Below are 15106 nucleotides of genomic sequence, written 5' to 3'. Positions count from 1 at the left end.
CGTATGACATTTATCATTCATTGTAGTGCTGCATGGGTGCTTGTCCTTCTGGTGGCCCTATGATCCCCTCTCTCTGTCATCCCCCACTAAACCAGCAACCACAATAAAGGCTGTTGGCCTCCTTTTTAAATCATGCCTGCCTTGCTGCTGTCTCACCTACTCCCCGCCTCCGACTGCCCTATTTGGATGGTGGCATGCCCCCCCACCCAACCCCCACCGTCCCCCGAGATCATTTAAAATTGCATCGGGCATCAGGCACTGGGGTTGGCCCTGGGTCCCGACCCTGGCACAAAACCTCTGCCCCCTGCATTGGTATGTCTGTGACTGACTTCTCTTTCTTTAAATTTAGAAAGGTCAGGCAACACAATTGATTTTAAGCTGCATATTAATAGCATTTTAATCTATCTTATTGTTTAGCTCATCATCAGTTTACTTCAAAATAAATGACTACAAGGCAATACTGGTTTTATTCATGATAAAATTGGTAAAGGAAGACTTGCTCATTAATCAATTGTGTCAGCGTTTTAGCAAACCTTTTCGGTTTCACTCAAAGAATGTATGGATTCTCTAGATTTATGGGAGGACATCCTTTGAGAAAATTAAATAGGTATGTCTGCACCAGTGATTGATGATTTTCCGAATGTATAGCAGGTATGTAATTAGGAGTAACATTAGCGAATTTGACAACAATGAAACATTTTAGTTTATAATGTCTCATGAAATCTTAATGTCTCCCCATCACATTTTTTTCAGTTTCCTGTTGTTTAAATATGTCCAAATTTCCTTTATTCTACTGTTGTTGTTTTTGAAATGATTATATTATGCTACATATTTTTCTCCTTTACCTTGTCAATCTCCAACTTGGCGTGAGGTGTGGCTGAGTGGTAGCCTTGAATCTTGCCTCTGAGTCAGAACGTTATGGATTCAAGTCTGACTCCATGAAGTGTAATTCAGGCTGACACTCTCTGTACAAAGAGAGTGCTGGACTGTCAGAAGTGCTATCTTTTGGCCCTCTCAGGTGAAGTAAAAGATCCCACGACACTATTTGAAAAAGAGCTGGTGGGAACTCTGGTTTCCTGGCTGATATTTATCCCTGAATCAACATCACCAAAACAGATGATCTGCCTCCTTTTCTCACTGCTGCTTATGGAATCTTGCTGTACAAAAATGGCTGCTTCATATCCTACATTACAGCAGTATTGCCCTTCAAAAGTGCTTCAATGACTGTTAATCGATTTGGGACATCCTATTTTGCATTTAATGTAGGGGATCAGTTTTCCCAAGTGTTTAGTGAGATAATAAAAATAAAAAATTTCGCCATTGGAAATTTAATAATTTATTTGATGATTGTCAATTAATCCAGAAAAGCTTCCACTTTAATACAACCTAAGCAGCGTCTTCCAACTGAGACAGCAACTGTCCCTCCTCCTATTTACTCTAGTGATAAACTGACACATCTGAGTCATTGGGGAATGCCGTTACATCAAGGGGCTGATAACATGAAGCAAATTGTTGCTTTTTTATATTCTCTTGGCGCTGCTAATAGGCAAGTGATAATTTCCCCTAATCATGGGACTGGCCTTTATGAGATGCTGTGGCCCCCACCCTCCCCAGCTAAAAAGTCGGCAGCGAGCCCACCCACGATCTTAATGGCTGCCATGTGTCCGTTTAACTCTGGAAGCAGCATTAATTGCTTTAAGGCGAGACCTCCATCCCTATCTCGCGAGGAAGACCAGTCTTAGAGATCTTGTGGCCAATCGGTTGGCTGGCAGCTCTATAGTGCCAGCAGCACCACTGGGAGGAGTGGTGGCTATAACTGGGACTGACTACAGGCCGTCCTGACGAGGAGGAGCTTGGACTTAGAGGTAAGTCTGGGCTAACACTGGGGTCAGGCTGGCAGGCTTCACAGAGGGAGATGAAAGGGCTAAGAAGGAAAGAGGGATGGGGGAGCTGGGTTTGAGAGGCCGGGGGGAGGGTAAAGGGGAAAGCATGACCTTGGGGTGGGGGTGGGTTTGGGATTGGGAATTGCCTCCCATGGGCCCAGGGACTTGCAAAGGAGGTCCCCCCCCCCCACCACTTGCCTGACACCGGTCCACGCAGCTAAAGGTGTCAAGCTTCCAGACTGGCGTGGGTCTCCCTCTGCTGTTGGTAAAATATCAGTGGGCGCAGATTGAAATCCTTAAGTGGCCATTAATTGGTCACTTATGGGCCTCAATAAGTCTAAGGATGGGCAGTTGGCCTGACGCCTTCCCCTGCTCTTAAAATTTCAGACAGGTCAAGGGCGGCTGGGTAGGCAGCAGGAAATCCACCTGCTGAATTTTAAGAGCCTTCCTGCCTTCAAATCCACTGGCGGTGGCAGGGACAACTCATGGTTTTACTAGCTGAGGTGAGGAAATTCAGAATAAGTTGGCCTTAATCCTGGGCTACAGCACTTGGGAAGAACCAGTGCAATCCAATTTGTTTGACTGCTCCACATTACTAAAGTAGTTAGAACTAAAAGTATGCTTACCATCAGTGGCATCCAACTGTCTAATTTAATAGCTTTGATCCATTCGATTATGCATACTGCTGAGAGACAAAGGGCATTGACATTAAAATTTTTTAAAAGAATGTGTTGAATAATTTATTTAAGATGAATTATTTACCACATTAGAATATCTTTAAGAAACCCAATATTTTTTATTCCACATTTTTATGCGAAATGATACACCATTTGGGATAATAAGGCTGGAGAAATTACAGAACAGTGCACTTATTTATCCATTATCAATGTTGATGTAGCTTACCTTCCAATTCAAGAATGTAGCTATTTAGCACAAAGATGGCATCAGTGTTATAAATGAGTGTGCAAAAAAGTTAAAAAACCCCAAACCAATTTAAAATCATCCACTTATAATAAAACTAACAGGTGTAGATTGATGTTGGGTATTAAGTACTTTTGAGAAGTATATCTATTTTCATGGAATCCTATTATTTTTCATTGCTTTTTTAAAATATTCATTTGTTTCAGCATTTGATGTTTGCAATAAATAAAATTGCTCAGTATTCCTGAGAGACTTGTCTCTCTGATCTTTAGCGTTCTGCTAGCTCTGCTCTTCTAATTTAAGTCTCAATTTATTTTTGATGCCATGTCTGTTTGCAGTCTATATTTTGATAGAGTCATAAAAGTAATTGAAGTGGAGCCATTTGGCCCAACAAGCATGTGCTAGCTCTTCTCTAGAGCAATCCAAAACTAACCCCACAGCCTTGCTCTTTCCCATTAGTCCTGCATCTCCAGATTTTCAGCATCTGTTTCTTCCTTGGTATCCAAATCCTTTACAATTTAAAAAAAAATGGTTGAATTTCCTCTTAGCTTTCCTACTCATCTAGGATAGCATGTTTCCCAAGTTTCTGTTTATAACTATGGTTTTCCATTTCTTGTAAATTCCCAGTGAATGCTACGCTCTCAATGGCTTTAATTTCCATTCTATAGTGGGATGCCTAAAATATCACACAGTACTCTAACCTAACCATTGGTCTGTACAAATTTATCATTATTTCTTAACGCTTGAACCCACCCCATTTATAAAATCTAAAATGCAGCTATCCATTTTGTAGGATTTCACCCATTTGACCACCTTGATTTTTTTCTTGATTCATCCAAATGTTTCAGTGGGTTCCATTGAGTAGCTGCCACCTGTCTGCCAATTCTGCTAACCTGCTTAGGCCTTCCTGAAGATGCCTACAGTCCTCTCCACTGTTTTCAAAATCCCCTCCTTTTGCATCATCAGCAAATTTTGAGACTTTGCTCCCAATACCCAAACACAAATCATCCATAGACACCGAGAGCTAAAGTAGACCACTGATGCCATCTTGCAACACCTTTGATGATTCTCAGATTCAAGCAGCAGACATTTACCCTATTTGTTTTCTGTTTGTCAACCAGCTTTCTATCAATGCTGCCTCATACCATATGGCTGTATTTTTCTTCAAAGCTTTCAATGGAAAACCAAATAGAGCGCGATGTAAAATGAGCAGTTGATTCACTATGAGCCCTTTTTGCAATACTGGTGAAAACAAATAGCACTGCCATTCTTTATCTCTTTCTCTCTTCCTGCACCAAGGTAAAACATTGGCTTCTCTCTGGTATCCTGGCACAATTTTCATATTCCGTGTAAGGAAAAGCGAAGAACTGTGGGCAGAGCCTCTGTTGTCTCTGCTCTGACTTATTTCAGTAGCCTTGGGTGGATGTTGTCACAGCCTGGGGATGTACCCAATCTGAGTTCTCCTTATTTTCTCATAACCAATTCCTTTCTGTATACTTATCAGTGCCAATTGTTTTATATCGTTCTCCATTTCAGTTACATTCTTACTTCCACCATTACTCGTAAAAGCTGATGTAAAATATTTATTTAATATCTTTGTTGCACCTTCATCTTCTTCAATTAGTTTCTTCCTCTTTATTCCTGAGTCTTTTACTTTCCTCACGCCTTTAAAGGTCCATTTATATGTTCTGCTAGCATTTTTTTCGCATTCCATTTAGTCCTTCTAAATTTCCTTTTTCACTTCCCAACCATACTTTCTAAACTCCACATGATTTTCTTCAGTATTGTAGTCATTATAGTTTTGGGAAATGTAGGACTGTAGCTTTAGGAATAATCCTGTTTGTGATATCACATGATCTGTGTAAACCAATGTGTTAATAGCATGGGGAACCTCTAGTAGGGAGTTCTTCTTTAGTTACGGGGGAGAATTTTCTCCCCGTCAGGGGGGTTGGGCGGGAGTGGGTGTGCAGCTGATTGTCACCCGCAATCGGCTGTGTGTTGCCATTTTATGTGGGCAGGCCAATTAAGGCCCGCCCAGCGTGATGCGCACCCGGAAGTGTTGAGTGCTCCCTGCGCAGGTAGGGGGGAGTAGGTTGAGTTGGGACCTGTGCTATTTCACGCATGAGCGTGAGCACAGAGCTGCCTCAGGGAGATTAGTTTGATTTTTGCAAATTTAAATAAAGAGAAACATTTTTTTTAAGACATGTCCCCTCATGTGACAGTGTCACATGAGCTGGGACATGTCTATGAATTTTATTAAAAATTTTTATTAAAGTTTAAAAACCTTCATGAAATCTCATCCCGCCCGTGGAAGGTTTCATGATAAATACGAAGGCCGCCTTAAGGTTGGACGGGCAGCTCAGTTAATTATTTTAATTGGAATTTAAATGGCCTTAATAGGCTTTGACAATTCAGCAGGTGCGCAGTCAACTCTGGTGCGCTCCTGCCGAACTGAAGATCTGAATGACACATGGCGACATCGGGACGCATGCCCGACATCACTGCGCATCATTTTACACATTGGTGAGCAGGGCCTGCCTCCACTCGCCGACCTGAAGATTCTGGCCATGAAGGTTGACATGTATCTATTGCTGCTGTTTTGTAAATAAAGTTTAATGTTTCCACTAAGAAGACTTACCTGAAGATCAACTCTATAACAAACTGGTGAAGAGGATAAATCAGATTTCCTCACCCGCGATTGTCAGTATCTAAGCTTGTTAAAAATGCTCTCCAAAATGCCACAGTTTGGCAGAATCGATCCCTTTGAGATACCCACAGTTGATTGGTCTCTATATATAGAACGTCTTGTATTCTTCTTTCAAGCAAACAAAATCATGGGGAAGGAAACGAGGAGAGCGATTCTCCTGAGTATTTTTGGGAGCAAGACCTACAGTTTTATTCGAAGCTCGACAGCCCCCAGTGCCACAGATTCAAAGACTTTCAAGTGAATTAGTAGATCTTGTTAAAGGAGATTTGCAACCCAATCTCTCAGTCACAATGTAGACGTTCACATTCAATTCACAGAATAGAGCCGTGGGGGAGACAATTGCTGCCTACATGGTGAAATTAAAACAACTAACGGAATATTGTGGTTTTAGTGAAATCCTGAATGACATGCTCAGAGATCGTTTAGTATGTGGTGTGCAGGAAAACACTATTCAACGAAGATTGCTGGCTGAAATGAATCTTGATTTTAAGAAAATGTTAGAAATAGCACTGGCGATGGAAAGTGCTGTAAGGGATTCACAAGCAATTCAGGAGGCGCAAAATGGTGCTGTGCTCCAAATCGGGCAAGAACAGTCAGCTGAAAGTGGTGCGAAAAGCCGGGACTCCGCCACGAAGCAGGAAACAGGCCCCACTAACCGAAAAATGAGAGGAAACAGCTTAGCAATGAAAACGAAAAATAACTTTCATCGACGTGGAAACAATCAGTCTCTTAGCGATTGGCAATATAAAAAAGTAGAATGTTGTTTTTGTCACAGAAGTGGATACATAATGAGACAGTGCAAAGTGAGATTTAAACAGGCTTCCAAACAACAAATGAAATCCAATGAAGTCTATAGGGTAAAGTCTTTAGCTCGGTGGGCAGGCACGTGCCCGACCGAGCATAAAATAATGCGCAATGATGTCAGGTGTGCATCCCGATGTATTTGCGCACTTGCGCGATATTTCGGCTGATCGACGCACCAGAGTCTGCAGTGCACACGCCGACAATTAAAAGGCCTATTAAAGCCATTAACAAGTTAATTACAAGAAATTTTTCACTTCCCGTCCAACCTTACAGAAAAGACCAAATGGCCTTTGCATTTTTTGGAAACCTCATCCAAGGGCGGGATGAGGTTTCCAAAAGGAAATAAAAACCAAATAAAGACTTTTTTTTTTGTTAATAACATGTCCCTGTGGGGGACATATTTCATAGCATTTATGAAATCTTTAATATAAAAAAAATTAGTTAATCTCCCTGAGGCAGTTCTCTGCCTTAAGGCGATTATGTAGCAAACACTCGCGCACATGCATGAAGGTCGCGATTGCCCGGCTTGCACTCCTCCCCCACCCACACAGGCAGCGCTCAGCGCTGCTGCTCACGTTTCACATTGGGCTGGCTTTAATTGGCCCACCAGCGTGAAATTGCCTTCTGGGCCTGATTGCAGGCAGTAGTTGGCTTCCGGATGGTTCCTGCCCGCCCCTGCCAAGCCCAGACGCCAAGGGCAAAATTCTGCCCATGGTGTAGAAGAGCCTGAGACAACAAATTCTGACATTTATTCATTATTCAACATGAAAGTTGGGAAGACAGAGCCAATATTTGTTACAGTGCAAGTGAATGATAAACCATTAAAAATAGAAGTAGACACAGGAGCGTCTACCATCATCATAGGAGAACACACTTCCAGATATTTAAATAAAGGTGATCAACAATTCAATTTGGAACAAACATCTGCCAAGTTGAAAATGTACACAGGTGAAGAAATTCAAGTAAAAGCTGTCACCAGAGCAACTGTTCATTATAGACACCAATTGGCATAGCTACCAGTGATGGTATTAGAAGGTAGACGACCAAGCCTTCTAGGTCGAAATAGCTTGAGGGAAATTAACCTTGATTGGCCAGTGAGATTGGTCAGTGAAGTGCAAAGCACTTCAGAAAGAGCCTGGAGAGTCCAAGGATCGCAACTGGGTGAAAAAATAGTGTGTAAGCATTCAGCAACCTGAAGAAATGAAGGCTGTCTTAAACAACAACATGGAAAAAAACAACAGAAGAAACCCAGAGACTCCGCTGAATGACAGAATTCAAGGTGAAATGATTGAGCTGGGCAAAGAAAAGGAAAATCTGTTGAAAGACCTTCACACACTACAAGATTCCCTCAGGTCAAAGTTTGTGCCTCTGAAAAATTATGAAGAGAAACAGGAAGAATGTAACACCTCTCTGAACAAACTGAAGAACCAGTTGACATAGAAGACGCAGCAACGTTCAAGTTTCCAGGAGGAAGCCTACAGATACAAGAAGGAGGCAGAAGAGCTGAAGAATCAGCTGAATGAAGCTAAAGAGGCTTTAAAAGCAAAAGTCAAAGAACTTTCCAAGATGCGAGTAGATAATGAAGTCATGGGTGGCTCAGCTACTGAACTAAGACAAGTTGAGATTGCATCCGAGAGAAATCTGGCCGACAGTGAAATTGAAAAGAAGACTGAGGCTAAATTCTGTGGTAAAAAGAAGAAGACACGTGGAAAGAAGATGCAGAACTACTGATGAGGCGGCGTCTTTGGACGAGACTAAGCCTAATGCTTCCCAATTTGGAGGGGAAGTTGGAGAAGAGTCAAGGGAACCAAAAAGCGACTCATGATTTGTATAATCGTGAATGACAATTTACTTTTGGAGAAATTGTATATGTAAAGAATTTCAGTGGAGGAGTGAAGTGGTTACCTGGTAAAGTAAGTTCAGCGACCAGATCATTTGTTCCTGTTGAAGTTGTTCAGCCAGGGACAGACTTGCCCAATGTCTCTATCAGAGTGGAAGACACTGAACTGCATGTGCCTAATGAGGTACCTGATGTTAATGCGGTTCCAGAGAATGTGTTTCCTACAAAAGAATCTGAAGTCGTGGAGCCGCGACATTCCACACAGATCAGGAAACCACCTGAAAGACTGAACTTGTAATTTCATGATCTGCGTAAATATTATAATGTCATGAGATAAATATCCTTGTAAATACAAAATGTACAGAGACGTTAAAGGGGGAGGAATGTAATAATTATAGTTTTTGGAAGTGTAGGACTGTAGTTTCAAGAATAACCCTGTGTTGTAAGATCACATGATCTGTGTAAACCAATGCATTAACAACTTAGGGAACCTCTAGGAGGAAGTACTTTAGTTATGGAGTTTGATGCACACATGTAGTTGCTGCTGCTGTCTTGTAAATAAAGTTAAATGTGTCCACCAAGGAAAGTTGCTTGAAGATCAGCTCTATAACAAGCATTATAAGAGCTAATCTTATCACAGGCCTCCCCCCTCTTTAAAATTTAGTTCATTTTTAATCAGCCTGTTTATCCACTAAACTCTAGTCTTTGCTGTACCCTGTTTTCACATTATAGAAATCTTTTCAGTTACTATTCCACCCATCGCACATTTGAAGATTTCCCACTGTTGATCTTAAAGCTCGTTTGCTAACGTTTCTGCCCACTTAATTTCGGGAAAAACTTTTGTTTCCTATGTCTGTGGACTTCATCTTTTCCTAGTTAGGCACCCTGATCTTTGACTCTTTATTATTCTTTTTTATTCTTATATTGATGCTAGCTGTTAGTCACTGTTCCTCAGTTGCAAACACAGGAGCAAAAGAACATAGGAGGTGGCGGAGGGTAATTAGACCCTTGAGCCTGTTCTGCCATTCAATAGGATCATAGCTGACCTGAGACCTAGCTACTATACCAGTCTTTGCCCAATATCCCTTAGTACCTTTAATTAACAAAAATCTATCAATCTCAGATTGATCAGTAATAATTGAATTAGTATCAATTGCCATTTGTGGAAGAGAGTTCTAACTTCTACCATCCTTTGTATATGATAGTGTTTCCTAATTTCATTCCAAAAGGTCTGGCCCTAATTTTTAGGCATTACCCTCCAGTCCTAGCCTGTCCAACCAGCAAAAATAATTTCTTCCTATTTACCCTATCTGTTCTCCTTAATGTCTTGAGGACTTTGATCAAATCGCTTGTGTAATGTTTCCTTGAAATTTAATCCTTCAAGTCCAGGTATCATTCTGGTGAATCTACATTGCATTCCCTCTAAGAGAAATATATCCTTCCTAAATATGTCCTTAGGATGTGGTGCCCAGAATTGTTCACAGTACTCCAGGAGTGGTCCAGATGTGGTTTTGTATAGCTAAAGCATGACTTCTACTCCCTTGTATTCTAGTCCTATTGGGATAAAGGTCAGTATTCCATGAGCCTTTCTGATTATTTTCTGGGCCTGTTGTTTGAATGAACTGTGTACTTGGACCACAAGCCTTTTTGGGCCTCCGCTGTTTCTAGCTTTTCACCATTTAGAAATGACTATGTTCTACTCTTTTTAGTTCCAAATTGGATGACCTCAGATTTGCCTATACTGAAATCAATTTTCCACAGTTTTGTTGATTCACTTAATCTATCAACATCTCTTTGTAATTTTATGGTTCCAACTATGTTGACAATGCGTCTGTCTTTTGTGTCATTGCCAAATTTGGATATGTGGCTTTCTATCCCATCATTCAAGTCATTAATGAATATGGTGAATAGTTGAGGCCTTAACACAGATCCTTGTGGGCTGGGAATATGGTGGGGAAAGGTACGTAGCCCCCAGGGGTGTGAACTGCCCTGCCATATATACAGATAGGGGGTCTCCAATAGTCTACACCCTCTATGCTTAGAGGCTCTGGTGCAGTTGCTCATCTTAACCAACACCTGCTGCCCAAGAGAACTTGAGAGTGGTGGTTAAGATCTGAAGACATTGAACTCAATGTTAAGGTCGCAAGACTGCAAAATGCCTTTTTTCTGCTTGGCTTCAGAAGTACTGACCTAGGAAGTAGTTCTGGATTGTTCTTTGAAAGAAAATCCCCATTTTGACTACTTGCCTTACCTTTATTGCAGTCCATCTTGACATTGTTAAAACCATCAATTATTGCCCCATTGGATAACTCCCTGTATTGTCTGTAGATCGCTCCTCTCACTCTCATCTCCACTGTTGGGGAGAGAGGCCTGCAAGGCATGACAACATTGTTGTCAAATCCTATACCATTAGCTCAATTTATGGTAGTACGTAAGGCTGGACTTTCAACCATTAACACACAAATGGAGCAGGGATTGGAATGCAAAATACACTCCATTATATATTTGATTTTAAAATTCTCATCCTTGTTTCCAAATCTCTCCATGACCTTGTTCCTCCCTATCTCTGTAACTTCCTTCATCACCCCAACCCTCTTGAGATATCTGCGTTCCTTTAGCCTCTTTAGCATCCCAATTTTAATTGCTCCACTTGCCCTCAGCTAAACCTCCCCACCTCTCTACATCACTTTTCTCCCTTTAAGATGCTTCTTAAAACTATGTCTCTTATCCAGCTTTTAGTTTTTTGACCTAATTTCTCCTTATATGGTTTGTTGTGATGACCCTTGTGCTTTGGGGAAAAAGCCTATATTTTTTTTGGGTAAGTCCTTTCAAGAGTAAAGTGAAACTAGGATACTTATGGAAAGGGGGATAATTAGTTTTCCTGGGTATGAGGTCATTAGACTTCCAAGAAATGCCTAGAACATAAGAAATAGGAACAGGAGTAGACCATTCAGCCCCTTGAGCTTGCTCTGCCATCCAATAAGATCACGACTGATCTTCCTGTGGTTTGATTTCCATAGTCCCATCTACCCCCGATAACCTTTGAATCACTTGCCTAACAAGAATATATCTTCATCTACCTTAAAAAATATTCAATAATCCCACTGCCACCACATTCAGAGGCAGAGAATTCCGAAGTCCCACAACCCTCTGAGAGAAAAAAAATCTCCTCATTTCTGTCCTAAAAGGGCAATCCTTAATTTTAAAACAGTGCCCCCCCCCAACCCAGTTCTGGACTCACCCACAAGAGAAAACACCCTTTCCACCATTCAGGATCTTGTATATTTCAATCAAATCACCCCTCATTCTTCTAAACTCCAGTGGAAACAAACCCAGTCTGTCTAACCTTTCCTCATAAGACAACCCACTCATTTCAGGTATCAATCCAGTAAACCTCCTCTGAACTGCCTCCAATGCATTTACGTCCTTCCTTAAATAAGGAGACCAAACTGCACGTAGTATTCAAGGTGCGATCTCACCAATGCACTGTATAACTGAAGCATAACATCCTTACTTTTCTATTCAATCCCTCTTGTAATAAAGGATAACATTCCATTAGCCTTCTTAATTACTTGCTGTAGCTGCATACTAACTTTTTATGACTGATGTACTAGAACACCTAGATCCCTCTTCACCTCAGAATTGTGCAGCCATTCTCCATTTAAATAATACTCTGCTTTTTTGTTCTTCCTGCCAAAGTGAATAACTTCACATTTTCCAACATTAAATTCCATTTGCCAGATCTTTGCCCACCCACTCAACCTATCTATATTTGTCTGCAACCTCATGTCCTCTTCACAACATGCTTTCCTACCTATCTTTGTGTCATCTGCAAATTAGGCTACCATGCCTTCACTCCCCTCAACTAAGTCACTGATGTAAATCATAAAAAGCTGAGGCCCCAGCACAGATTCCTGTGGGACTCTACTCGTCATGTCCTGTCAATCCGAAAAAGACCCATTTATGCATACTCTCTGCTTTCTGCCAGCCAGCCAATCTTCTATCCATGCTAATATGTTACCCCCTATACCATGCACTTTTATTTTCCTACGTGACCTGACGTTCCTATGGGGTTGAAAGTTAAAAAGCAAAGGGTAAATAGAAAGCTAATTGGATTGGATTACAGCTGGTCACAGAACACAGAAAGACAGATAACTGTGCGTAGGACAGAATCTGCAGTTACCTTTACCAGGAGCAGTGTACGTCATAGTTAAAAGGACAGAAAGCTGAAGACACGGAGAGCAAGGATTGTAGATTGGACAAGCTTCCCATGGCTGCTGTTTCAGTTTTGCCACAGCCAGCCAGACTGTTTAAAGGGTTTAGATAAAGGAATCTCTGGGAAATCTGTGCCCAAAGACTGTCACAAACCCAGCCTAGGAATGTGCTGTTTAGGTGTTGACTGTATCTGGGAACTTTGGATGGAAGACCGCTGCTGGTGAAAATGACTTGAGGGTCAAACCCATTGAATGGGAATGAGAGAACCTGCATACTCGTGGCCAAGTTGGAAAGATTGTGAGATTACACGTGGTGCCATATTTGTGCTGGAAATGATGTGAGCGCTTGTAACTACAAGAAACCTATCTTTGTTGTATTGACTATTTCAAGTGAAAGTTACCTGTTTTATTTGAAATATCTTTCACCTGTTAAGTAACAGTAGAATTATGTTGCTATTAGTTGGTCTGTTACAGTAAAAGTTTTATGAGTGAAATCTTGCCAATTAGTTTTCATTCCTTTGACATCGTGAGGATTCCTTCCTTTTTTTAAAAAAAGTTATCAGTCTCTCCAGGAATTGTAACTGTCAAGTTTTGCTTTATAATGCCCCTGTGAAGCGTCTTGGGATGTTTTATTACATTAAAAGGTGCTATATAAATGCAAAATGTTGTTAACAGATTAATCCGTAAAGTGGCTTCTCGTGGCTTTTTCTCAGTTCTTTTATTTGGATTTGTGGATATACTTCGTCAAGCAGGATCATGCTGTCTCTTGACCATTGTATTTATGGATGAAAAGTTCTTTGAGGATTATCTCAAATTGGATCTTGATTGTAAATAAATGTGTGTCAAGCTTATCTGGATCACCAGTACCAGCTCGTCAGTCCCTGCATTTCAATTCCACTTAGTAATGAGAAAATAAACATTCTTTTAAGAGAGATTAGTATCACCTTTTTGGCCTGGTATTTAAGTTGTGCTATTTTTGGGTATAAATCAACATTATTTGCGTAAAAAACAAAAGCAGAAATACCTGGAAAAACTCAGCAGTTCTGGTAGCATCGGTGGAGAAGAGCAAAGTTGACATTTCGAGTCCTCATGACCCTTCAACAGAACTTAGTAGAAATAGGAAAGGGGTGAAATATAAGCTGGTTCAAGATGGGGGGGGGGGGGGGGCGGGTGGTAGAGGAGGGTGGGGGGGGGGTGAAGAAGGGGGGTGGGGGGTTGTTGGGACAAGCAAGCAGTGATAGAAGGAGATAACCAAAAGATATCACAGACAAAAGAACAAAGAGGTGTTGAAGGTGATGATATTATCTAAAAGAATGTGCTAATTAAGAGTGGAGAGCAGGACAAGCAAGGTAGCTCTAGTGAGGTGGGGTGAAATAAATGATGGGTGGAATACATTTAAAAATAATGGAAATAGGTGGGAAAAGAAAAATCTATATAAATTATTGGAAAAAACAAAAGGGAGGGGGAAGAAAAGGAAAGGGGGTGGGGATGGAGGAGGGAGTTCAAGATCTAAAGTTGTTGAACTCAATATTCAGTCTGGAAGGCTGTAAAGTGCCTAGTTGGAAGATGAGGTGTTGTTCCTCTAGTTTGCGTTGAGCTTCACTGGAACAATGCAGCAAGCCAAGTACAGACATGTGGGCAAGAGAGCAGGGTGGAATGTTAAAATGGCAAGTGACAGGGAGGTCTGGGTAATGCTTGCGGACAGACTACAGGTGTTCTGCAAAGCAGTCATCCAGTCTGCGTTTGGTCTCTCCAATGTAGAGGAAACTGCATTGGGAGCAACGAATGCAGTAGACTAAGTTGGGGGAAATACAAGTAAAATGCTGCTTCACTTGAAAGGAGTGTTTGGGCCCTTGGACTGTGAGGAGACAGGAAGTGAAGGGGCAGCTGTTGCATATTTTGTGTTTGCATGGGGTGGTGCCGTAGGTGGGGGTTGAGGAGTAAGGGGTGATGGAGGAGTGGACCAGGGTGTCATGGAGGGAACGATCCCTACGGAATACCGCCGGGGGAGGCGGGGTGAAGGGAAGATGTGTTTGGTGGTGGCCCCAACCGCCTCCTCTTCACCATTGACGTCCAATCCCTCTACACCTCCATCCCCCACCAGGATGGTCTGAGGGCTCTCAGCTTCTTCCTCGAACAGAGGCCCAAACAATCCCCATCCACCACTACTCTCTTCCATCCGGCTGAACTTGTTCTCACACTGAACAATTTCTCCTTTAACTCCTCTCACTTCCTCCAAATAAAAGGTGTGGCTATGGGTACCCGCATGGGCCCCAGCTATGCCTGTATCTTTATGGGGTATGTGGAATATTCTTTGTTCCAGTCCTACTCCGGCCCCCTCCCACAACTCTTTCTCTGGTACATCGATGATTACTTCGGTGCTGCTTCATGCTCTCGTCGGGACCTGGAAAAATTTTATTAATTTTGCTTCCAATCTCCACCCCTCCATCATTTTCACATGGTCCATCTCTGGCACTTCCCTTCCGTTCCTTGACCTCTCTGTCTCAATTTCTGGTGATAGACTGTCCACCAATATCCATTACAAGCCTACCGACTCCCACAGCTACTTCGACTACAGCTCCTCACACCTTGCTTCCTGTAAGGACTCCATCCCATTCTCTCAGTTCCTTCACCTCCATCGCATCTGTTCTGATGATGCTAACCTTCAAAAACAGTTTCTCTGATGTGTCCTCCTTCTTCCTTAACCGAGGTTTTCCACCCACGGTAATTGACAGGG

Source organism: Carcharodon carcharias, chromosome 7 (assembly GCF_017639515.1).
Source record: "Carcharodon carcharias isolate sCarCar2 chromosome 7, sCarCar2.pri, whole genome shotgun sequence".
NCBI classification, from domain to species: domain Eukaryota; kingdom Metazoa; phylum Chordata; class Chondrichthyes; order Lamniformes; family Lamnidae; genus Carcharodon; species Carcharodon carcharias.
Note: the sequence above shows the minus strand (reverse complement) of the source record.